Here is a 10,806-nt window from a genome sequence, read left to right on the forward strand (position 1 = left end):
GCCAGATCTTGCCAAGCAGTAGTTTACCCAGGCTGCAGCAAGATAAAACAACCTTTCCCGCTCTTAATTTCTCTTCCTCTTTTCCACACATTTCTCATTCATCTCTCTTGCTTCATTTAATTTTCCTGTGTCCCTCCCCCCCTTACTGTCACTTCTTGGTCTCAAGACCTTCTCATCGCTATCCTACTTGGTGACAATGTATTTAAGAGTTGTAGAGTAACAAACCTTTGTTAATGCTATGCTGGGTACTCTACACTTTGCACTGGTTCTGCTGGGGTGCAAAGCTGCCCCCGATGTCAAGCGCACAGGAAACTCACAACAAAACTTATTCAAAAGAAAAATAGTTTTATTGATTAGCACTACACGCAATGGACTGAAAAGTCAAATCTGACTAGAAGCCAGATTTGCCTCAGCTTATCAATACATTTCTCCCGCCCAAAACTTGACAGTTCCCAAGGGGGGGAGGTGAGTGAGAAAAGACATATGTGAAACCAAAACAGGATTCCAAACTCCCATCCTTGAAAGAGGTGACAAACAGCCCTTTCTGCCCATAACAAGATAAGGTTAACATAACATCACTATTCTATTTTATTGCTTACAAACTACAAGGCCGGGACTAGCAGGCGCCGGGCCCCATCTAATAATATAACTGACATGGAGGAACTCAGGCTAATTTATGACAGAGATTCTACAATCCTGACATCCCTCCACATTAAAACTAACTTCACTCCCCCACCTAGCCGGCATCAACCGGGCGAGGACAATCAGGAAATGCTCGATGGAAAGCCCGGAGAAGGCGGGGTGCCTTCACGTTCCCAGCCTCAACCCACTCTTTATCCCCAGAGGGGAAATCCTTCCAATCGACCAAATATTGAAGACGACCCTTATGCAATCGAGAGTCTAAGATTTGGTTGACTTCATAGTGGGTGTCCTTATCGATGTAAATTGGAACAGGCATAGATGGAGGAGGGTGCCACTCGTCCGGGGCTGGAGCTCTTCGCAGCAGGCTGGAATGAAAAACCGGATGCACATTCCTGTAAGTTTTTGGCAGAGCTAGCTCCACAGTCACAGCATTTATCAGTTTCACCACTTTAAATGGTCCCACATACTTTGGACCAAGTTTCTTGGATTTCTGCTGGCACCTTAAGTTTTTAGTAGACAGGTAGGCTAAATCACCCACTTTCCAATCAGGTGCAGGTACTCTCTTCTTATCAGCTTGAGCCTTATAGGCATGTTTGGCTTCCTTGAGACTAGCAACGATCTCTGGCCAGCCCATACTGATGGAGGCTGCCCATTTGTTTATGTCAGGAACCTCCGCGGAGCTAAGTCCCCAGGTGGGGGCTGACACCAAATCAGTTCCGTACACCACCTTGAAGGGCGATACCCCAGTTGAGGAGTGGACCCCATTGTTATAGGCGAATTCAGCAAGTGGCAATAAAGAAACCCAATCATCCTGCTGGTGATTGATGAAACAGCGTAAGTACTGTTCTAGGATTTGGTTTACTCTTTCGGTCTGGCCATTTGACTCTGGGTGATAGCCTGAGGTGAGGGCTTGCTCCACACCTAATAGCTTAAGAAGCTCCCTCCAAAACTTGGAAACGAACTGGGGGCCCCGATCCGTCAGGACACGTGTCGGGATCCCGTGCAGACGTACCACGTGTTTAATAAAAAGAGAGGCCAGTTTTGGTGCTGAGGGCACTCCCGTGCAGGGGATGAAATGAGCCTGTTTGGAAAAAGCATCCACTACTACCCAGATAACAGTGTTCCCTTGGCTGGGGGGCAGGTCTGTGATAAAGTCCATAGTCACATCAGTCCATGGACGTGAGGGGGTGGGCTGTGGTTGCAAAAGCCCCTTCCTCTTGCCCCCAATTGGTTTTGAGGCAATACAAATGGGGCACCCCTGCACATATTTTTCCACATCTTTACGCAAGGATGGCCACCAGTACTGTCTCCTAACCAGGTGCAGAGTTTTTACAAAACCAAAATGTCCAGCGGTTTTTGCATCGTGGCAAAGTTTTAAAACTTTTCCCCGGGCCGCGGCAGGCACAAAGAGTCTTTCGCCTTTGAAAAAGAGCCCCCCCCTTTTCAGACAGATCAGGGCGGAGGGAACAAAACTCTGGGTCAGTTGACAACTCCTTTTGGACCCAGCCCCCTGGGATGGGCGTATCAGTCTTTGTGTGGCTGCGCGTCACAGCGGCCATCCCCAGTTGGGCGGGGGTAAAGACGGTATCCACCAATGGGTCTCGTTTGCTGTTGTACTGAGGCAGGCGCGATAGTGCATCAGCCAAAAAATTCAGTTTGCCAGGAAGATGCTTTAGGGAGAAGTTGAAACGAGCAAAAAACTCCGCCCATCTCATTTGCTTGGCGGAAAGCGAGCGGGGCTGCTTGAGTGCCTGAAGGTTTTTATGATCTGTCCAGACTACAAACGGGATCGTGGACCCCTCCAGCCAATGCCGCCAGGTGGAAAGGGCCAATTTCACTGCAGCCGCCTCTTTTTCCCAAATTGCCCAATTTCTCTCCGCAGCTGAAAATTTCTTTGATAAATAGGCCAGGGGGTGCAATTTCCCGTCCCCCCCTTCTTGGAGGATCACGGCCCCCATTGCTACGTCCGAGGAATCTACTTGTACTGTAAATTGCTTAGAGGGGTCGGCATGGGCCAACACAGGTTCAGACGTGAATAACAGTTTTAATTTATCAAACGCCTCCTGACAGGCAGGAGTCCAAAGGAGAGGCGCCCCAGGTCGGCTTGCCGTCTTCCCCCCTTTGGTTTTTAACAAGTCAGTGAGGGGCAGCGCAACCTTGGCAAAGTTGGGAATGAAGGTCCTGTAAAAATTAGCGAATCCTAAGAAACTTTGTAATTGCCTCCTGGTGCGGGGAGGCTCCCACACCAGCAAATCGCGCACTTTGCCAGGGTCCATTTCGATCCCAGCCTGGGAGACCCGGAAACCCAAAAACTCCACTGCATCGCGGTGGAACTCACATTTTGACAGTTTAGCAAACAATTGGTGCTTCCGCAAGCGGCGGAGCACTTCGCGGACCAGCTTAGTATGACTCTCAACATTTTCTGAATACACAAGAATATCATCAATGTAAACCAACACCCCTTGGTACAATAAATCATGCATAATTTCATTTATCATATTCATGAACACGCCCGGAGCGCCGGCGAGGCCGAACGGCATTACGGTGTATTAAAACTGCCCCAGGGGCGTATTAAAAGCCGTTAAATATTCATGCCCCTTCTTGATCCGAACTCGATAGTAGGCTTCCCTTAAGTCCAGTTTCGTGAAAACGCTCGCCTTCCCCAAGTGGCCCAACAAGTCTTTTATCAGGGGAAGCGGGTAGGCGTTGCAGGTGGAGACCGCGTTCAACCCGCGGTAGTCGGTGCACAACCGCAGCGAACCGTCCTTCTTTTTTACGAAAAGGACCGGGGCTGCCAAGGAAGATGTGGCTGGTCTAATAAAACCCCTTGCTAGGTTTTTATCCAAAAATTCCCTAAGCTCCGCCATCTCCCGCGGGCTCATGGAATAAAGTTTGGCTTTGGGGAGAGGCTCTCCTTTCTTTAATTCGATGGCACAGTCAGTTTTGCGGTGGGGGGGAAGCTGGTTGCACTCCACCTCCGCGAACACATCACCAAAGTCCCGGTATTCAGGAGGGAGCGCGTCCACCCCCACCCCCAAAGCAGCCACCACCCCGGACCTCGGAGGACCCTGCTGCCGCGTGTGCTGCTCGCAGGCGGCGGAGGTAAATTCCACAGTCCCTTCCTTCCACTTCACAAGGGGATCATGTTCCCTCAGCCAATCCAACCCCAACACGCATGGGAAGGCAGAGTGAGGGGCCACCAAAGGTTGGATTTGCTCCCAATGTTTTTTTATGTCCAAGTCCATGGGGTGAGTCTTTGCCGTAGCTTCCCCTCCGGGAGCGCATTTCCCATCTAACTGGGTGATTGGCAAGGGTTCCTTCAGTGCCACTTTCCCCACCCCCAAAGTCTCGGCCAGTGCTGGGCTCACTAGGGATTGGGTGCACCCCGAGTCCACGATACATCGGATTCCCACCGTTTTTCCCGACTTGGGGTTAGAGAGGTTGGCCGGTAGGAGTAGCAAGGGGGAATCACTCACCACGCGTTTGCCCCTGTTGGCGGCCTGCTGGCGGGGCGCCTTTACAGCAGACCGTCCTCGTTTCCCGACTGCTCCTCAGCTTGATCCTCGTCCTCCAGCCCGCTTCCCTCCTCTGAGTCGTCTACCGCTGGCACGGCAGTCACTGGAACCAGGAGAGATTTGGTGCTTTTCTTCGTGGTGGTTTTCTTGGCAGGCGCGGCTTTCGATGGGGCGCTGCTCGCAGCCTTCGGGGTCGAAGCCGCTTTCGTTGGGCAGTGTGCGAGGAAGTGCCCGGCTTGGCCACATCCCAAGCACAGCCCTTTCTCCATGCGCCGAGTGCGCTCCGCCGGTTCCAATTTGGTTCTGGGCTTGGTCTTCACCGGGGTGGAAGTCTTCGCCATGGTTTTCCCGGCCAGGGCTTGCACCATTGAGGCCCGTTCCAAGCGGTTTTCCATTTCTCCAGCCAGCTGGACCCACCCTTCGACGGTGAGTGGGTCTTCCAGGAGGAGGCACTTGTCAGCCAGAGTGGGATTGAGGCCCCCCACAAACGCCAGCACACGTTGGGGCTCCGTCCAGTCCGGCACAGAGGAAGCCAGCTCCTTAAATTCCCTGGCGTACTCAACCACTGACAATTTTCCTTGCCGGTGAGCCCGGAGTTTCTTCTCCGCAGTCTCCCGTTCAAACGGTTCCACGTACATCTGGCGCAGGGCCCTCATGAAATGGTTGTAGTCGCGGGTGGCTTGGGGGTGGTAACGGTACAAATCCACAAACCATTTGGCGGCTTTGCCTTCCAGGGCTTGCCCCACGAAACGCACCCGTTCGGCGTCGTCTTGGAAAGTGAACCCCATGTCCATCATGTAGGCTTGGAGGTGCACCAGGAACGTGGGGAAATCGGAGGGGTCCCCAGAAAACTTTGCCTTGAACTTATAGGTGTTCCGCATTTCCACCCCACGGAGGTGGGCAGGTAGGCGCCCGGGGCCCCAGTCCGCCGGTGCTGGGGCCGGGGCCGGGGGTCTTGCACCCCGGCCAATGCCTCTCCCTCTCCCAGCCGCCGCTCTCGCTCGTTCCGCTGCCTGCGCCGCTGCTGCTGCTCGCGCGGCCGCTCGCGCTGCTTCACGCGCCGCCGCTGCTGCCGCCGCCTCGGCTCCCGCGACATCCGCCGCTGCCCGTGCCGCCGCCGCCGCTGCTGCGTCCTCGCCTCCGTCCGCGCCGTCTCCGCCAGCACCGTCGCCGCCCGCGCCGCCTTCGTCCTCTCGTTCCTCGCCTTCGTCTTCTCTCTCCCTCTGCGCTCTTGCGCGTGCTTCCGCCTCTGCTTCGATTTCTAGCTGAGCCCGGGCTCTGGCCAGCGCCTCAGCCGCCTCTGCCGTTGCTTGTGCGGCCGCCATGCCGTGTTCCTGCAGTGCAAACCCACCGCTCTCTCTCCGTGCACTGGTATCGTGTGCACCCCCACCGAGCACGTCCTTAAGCAGGCGTTGTGTTCGGCGTCTCTCCTCCGGATCCAGCCGACCCGAGAGGTCCTGCAGCCAGTTAGTCACCCTGTCCAGCTTGTACTGCAAGTCCTGTGTCTCACCCACAGGCTCCAGCGCGTAGCTAGGCAGTCCCAGGTGCTCCGGCCAGCGTTCATCCCCAGTAGGGCGGTCGTACTTTGACAATCGCCTGCGCTGGGTGATGTGACGTTCCAAAAATTCCTCGGGCCCCGGGGTTGCCCCCGAGACAGCCCGCATCATGGCCGAGCTGTGCGGCCCCGCACCAGCGCCTTCGGCCTGGGAGAGGTCCCAATCCAGGCCCTCTCCCTGATCAGAAAAAGTATGTCCCTCGCCCTGCATTTTGCAGGTGAAAGGAGTTGTGAGATTTGACTTGATGTCAAGCGCACAGGAAACTCACAACAAAACTTATTCAAAAGAAAAATAGTTTTATTGATTAGCACTACACGCAATGGACTGAAAAGTCAAATCTGACTAGAAGCCAGATTTGCCTCAGCTTATCAATACATTTCTCCCGCCCAAAACTTGACAGTTCCCAAGGGGGGGAGGTGAGTGAGAAAAGACATATGTGAAACCAAAACAGGATTCCAAACTCCCATCCTTGAAAGAGGTGACAAACAGCCCTTTCTGCCCATAACAAGATAAGGTTAACATAACATCACTATTCTATTTTATTGCTTACAAACTACAAGGCCGGGACTAGCAGGCGCCGGGCCCCATCTAATAATATAACTGACATGGAGGAACTCAGGCTAATTTATGACAGAGATTCTACAATCCTGACACCCCCCTTCGGGTTCTACTGCCAAGATTCTCTGGTTTTACTTTAGTCCTTTGGAAAAAATGGAGCAGACTTTCTCAAACATGGATTTGTGAAACCCTGGGATTTCTTGGCAGCCCTGGAAGGGATTCCTGAATGGCCATGTCTACTCAGCCCCCCCCCCCTCAAAATGCCCAATGATTGGCCTGGAGGGGGTGGGAAGGGGAGGGTCCCCGAGTGGGCATGTACACAGCTATGCTTCCCAATAATTTTCTGTACGATTGTGTCACTTCTGAGGTTTCCTGAAGCCATGAAGAATTTTTCAAGGGGTTTCACAATAGTAAAAAAGTTGAGAAAGGCTGCATTGGAGGGTGGGGAGTAATGTGTCCCTTGACATCCACTTTCGTGAAGCTTGCAATTAGTGTTTTGTGATGCTTTGGCTAGAGTGAGTTAGTAAACGTTCATATAAAGGCAGACTCCTGTCTCTCAAAAATGCCTTGTGGATGTTCAGGATGGACAGCTCTTGGCCTTCACGAGGGAGAACAGAAGCCCTCCCAAGCTCCTGCTTAGAACAAGAGTGGTATGATGGGATCCCCCCCCCCCCCAGTTGACTTATGGTGACCCTGTTAAGGTTTTCAAGGTAAGAGATGTTCGGAGGGGGGTTGCCATTGCCTGCTCCCACATCGGCCCTGCTTAGCACCTGAGATCGGATGAGATCAGACTATCGTGGGGTTATCCAGGTCAGGCTAGGCTGAGAGTAATGTGGCTGGCCCAAGGGCACCCAGAAAGCTTCCAGGGCACGAGCAGAGATTCAGACCTGGAATTCCCGGATCCTAGTCCAGCACTAAGCACCACACCACGTTGGCTATTGTGAATGGATTTGAATATTTTTTACTAGCATGATTATATAGATTTTACAATTAAATAAATAATTTGTGTGTCTTTTCTGGCCACTAAATACAAATTTTGGGTCCAGTGTCAACTCTGAGACCAAACTTTGTTCTGCTGCTTCAGGCCAACAGGGTTACCCACCTAAATATATTTTCTGACCATTATTACTATTCATTTTATTTCATGATTATTAATTAAAATAATTTTGCCCAGTAGAGGAGGGGCCCTAACTGGATAGCCCCAGCCTAGCCTTCTGTCATAAGATCTCAAACGTTAATTTGTGATAACATGAAGGCAGCCATGGCAAACCAAACATCTCTTGCCTTGAAAACCCAATGGGATTCCCATAAGTCAGTTCTGACTTGATGGCAAAAAATTAGAAGGGGAGAGTGTTAAAAAAATTATCCATCCCAGGTACCAAATAGGCTAGGTATGCCACTGGGCAGGGGTGTGCTGCTTTCCCCCCTTCTGTGGGTGAGCACTTGGGTTTTTTCCAGGTGCAGGGACTGGGGCAGCTTTCCCTGGTGCCTGTTAGCTGACTAGGGATGCCAACCTCCAGGTGGGACCTGAGGCTCCTCCCCCCAAATTACACTCATATCTAGACGATACAGATCAGTCCCTCTTGATTAAATGGATTCTTTAGAGGATGGAGTCTATGGCATTGGACCCACTTCAGTCCTTGTCCTCTCCAGGCTTCACCCCCCCCCCCAAGTCTTCAGGAATTCCCCACCCTGGATCTGGCCATCCTCCTCCCCCCCCTGCACTAGTGGTCAAGTGGGCCTGGCAGGCCTGGCTAAGAGGACCCCTCAATGTACACCCTTCTGAGTTCGCTGAAGGAAGGGAATGAAAAAAAGGACTAAATAAATAAATAAATAAATACGTAAATAAATAAATAATACCATCCCAAGGATGTGGTAGAGATGTGAACTGTAAGTCTTACAAACTCAGGGATGCCAAGCTTGCTTCACTCAGCTCCCGTTTAGGCATGTACTAGCCACACGGTAGCTGAGTAATAGGAGAGGCTTCACTATTCCTTGAGTGCAGGAACAAATTGGCAATGGGGATCCACAGCTACCCATAACTGTAGCAGTACGATTCAGCTCCACTTCATGTTTTTGGCCCTCCTGGAAAAGCAACACAACTTGACTTTTTGATGCTGTATGCTTCTTTTGAGGAAAAGAGTATTGGTTTCTGCGCTCTAAAAAAGTAAACTCTTCTAGCACACCGGATAAAAAGTAGCACTACCTGCTTTCCCACAATGGCAGTGTTCCAGAGATCTTTCCATCTAGTAGACATGCTACTGACTGCATGCAAGGATAACCTCTCCCAACCAGGTTGTCTGTGTTGCCAGTCATCTGGCGGAGTGAGAGATGAACAGGATGCCTGGATTTCAGTAGCCACACCCATGCAGTAACTGTTGAGAAATCCTACCATCTGCTAACCACCCAAATGCAGCATTAAAACATCACACCTAAACTCCCTGTGCACAGTGAGCAGAACCCCAGTGAAGAAAATAAGCACCTTTAGGTATCTTCATATGGCATCCATAATAATAAGTATTAGTTCCCATAACATGAAATAAGAAGGGTGTGTTTCTTCTTCCAGATATCTGAAAAATACAGCACAGGATTTGGATAGCTAATGGATTTGTATTTACCTGGGATTATGGTACCTTTTGGTTTGTATGAATCCTGAATGTCTGGCAGAAATGAGATTTTAGTGTTGGGGATAGGAGCAAAGACAACCACAGGTATCATAAGCAGAGCTGTTTTTGTCAGGTCAGTGTTTTGTGGGTTCTATAGACTGGGGAAAGTGTTCTGTCAGATTTGCCATGTGGTCTTTTATTATTTATTTATTTATTTATTTATTTATTTATTTATTTATTTATTTATTTATTTATTCGATTTCTATACCGCCACTTGTTGTAGCCTCGTGGCGGTTTTCACATAAAATTCTAAAACAATAAAACCCCTGATGTCACTGCTCGGTCAGAACAGCTTTATCAGTGCTGTGACGAGCCCAAGGTCACCCAGCTGGCTGCATGTGGGGGAGCAGGAAATCAAATCCAGCTCGCCAGCTTAGAAGTCCATACTCCTAACCACTACACCAAGCTTGTAGTCTTGTAGTCATCAGCATTAACTCTCAAAGTACAGAAGTTCATACAGATAAATATTATGGTTGCCTGGCAAATGGATGAGGGTAGAAAAGCATGCCACCGATTCTAGACCTACAGGTTGGTTCTGAAGGCATTCTGATGCAAAGTGTTGTGTTTTGGTTGGCAACAGCACGGTGATGCCTGGGATGCCCAGGAGATATACCTGTGTGGTCTATACTAATGCACCTCCCAACCCTGGAATGGGATCCCAAGTCTGTGTGTACTTGGGGCAATGCTTGGCAGAAAATCAGAGAGACAGAGAGGAAAACTTCAATACATTTTTATTGAATATGGTAATAGGCAGAAAGATATGACAGTTCCACATTTTGTTAGATGTTTCATCAAAGAGTTGAGAATACTGATATTTTTCTTAATCAGTCAAAACCGTAAACCAAGTTTGGCAAAACACCAGGGGCACGTACAGCCTCACCATTATTGCATCAGTAGGTGGAACCCAAGCAATGGATCTTATTATGAACTTGAATTTCTTGCTGAATGTAGGCCAATATCTGTTTCATCTCTCACGCACAAACACACACACATCCATAAGCTCTGTGATGGGCCCTGTGAAAACAGGTTACTTGATAAATCCAGCACCTACTGCAAGCCACCAGAGGAAACAGGGCCCCTTGGAAGCCAAAGTTTCACAAAGAAAATCTGTTAGTGGAGATTTGTTGTACTGGCTGAGATAAGGCATTTCCACTAATACTGGCCAAAAAGTAGCTCAGTGAAGGGATGCCTTCTGCTCGAACTTTCCTCTTATTTTCCTTGATTATGGAAACACTGCTCTGAGAAAACCCCTCACATGGTAAGAGAGGTTTGAACAATGGCATGGAGAATAGCTAAATAAGCATTGCTTCATGAAAAATGCACTTACATCACAGAATTATAGAATCCTAGAGTTGGAAGGGGCCATACAGGCCACCTAGTCCAACATTCTGCTCAGTGCATTTTGGATAAGTATCTGTCCAGCCACTGCTTGAAGACTGCCAGTGAGGGGGAGCTCACCACTTCCCTAGGCAGTTGATTCCACTGCTGAACTACCCTGACTGTGAAAACTTTCCTAATATCTAGCCGATATCAGTCTCCACACAGTTTAAACCTATCATTGTGGGTCCTATCCTCTGCTGCCAACAGGAACCTTTCCCTGTCCTCCATGAAGTGACAACCATCCAAATACTTAAAGACAGCAATCCTGTCCCCCCTCGACTTCCTCTTCTCCAGGCTGAACATGCCCAAGTCCCTCAACCTATCTTCATAGGGCTTGGTCCCCAGGCCCTGGATCATTCTCATTGCTCTCCTCTGAACCCTCTCAGTTTTGTCCACCTCCTTTTTGAAGGGAGGCCTCCAGAACTGCACATAGTACTCCAGGTGGGGATTGACCAATGCAATATACAGTGGGATTATTAAAGGTAAAAG

At 50.1% G+C, this 10,806-nt stretch overlaps 1 long non-coding RNA gene across 1 annotated transcript; it reads right to left on the reverse strand.

The window, feature by feature from the left end:
• Nucleotides 1–325: 325 nt before the first annotated feature.
• On the reverse strand, nucleotides 326–6,326 carry LOC143838329 (uncharacterized). The gene is made up of 2 exons (XR_013231347.1): nucleotides 6,157–6,326; nucleotides 326–583 (listed from the first exon to the last, which is right to left on the reverse strand). It is a non-coding gene; the product is annotated as an uncharacterized LOC143838329 (long non-coding RNA).
• Nucleotides 6,327–10,806: the final 4,480 nt, after the last annotated feature.

This window comes from Paroedura picta, chromosome 5, assembly GCF_049243985.1.
Source record: "Paroedura picta isolate Pp20150507F chromosome 5, Ppicta_v3.0, whole genome shotgun sequence".
Classification (NCBI taxonomy): Eukaryota; Metazoa; Chordata; class Lepidosauria; order Squamata; family Gekkonidae; genus Paroedura; species Paroedura picta.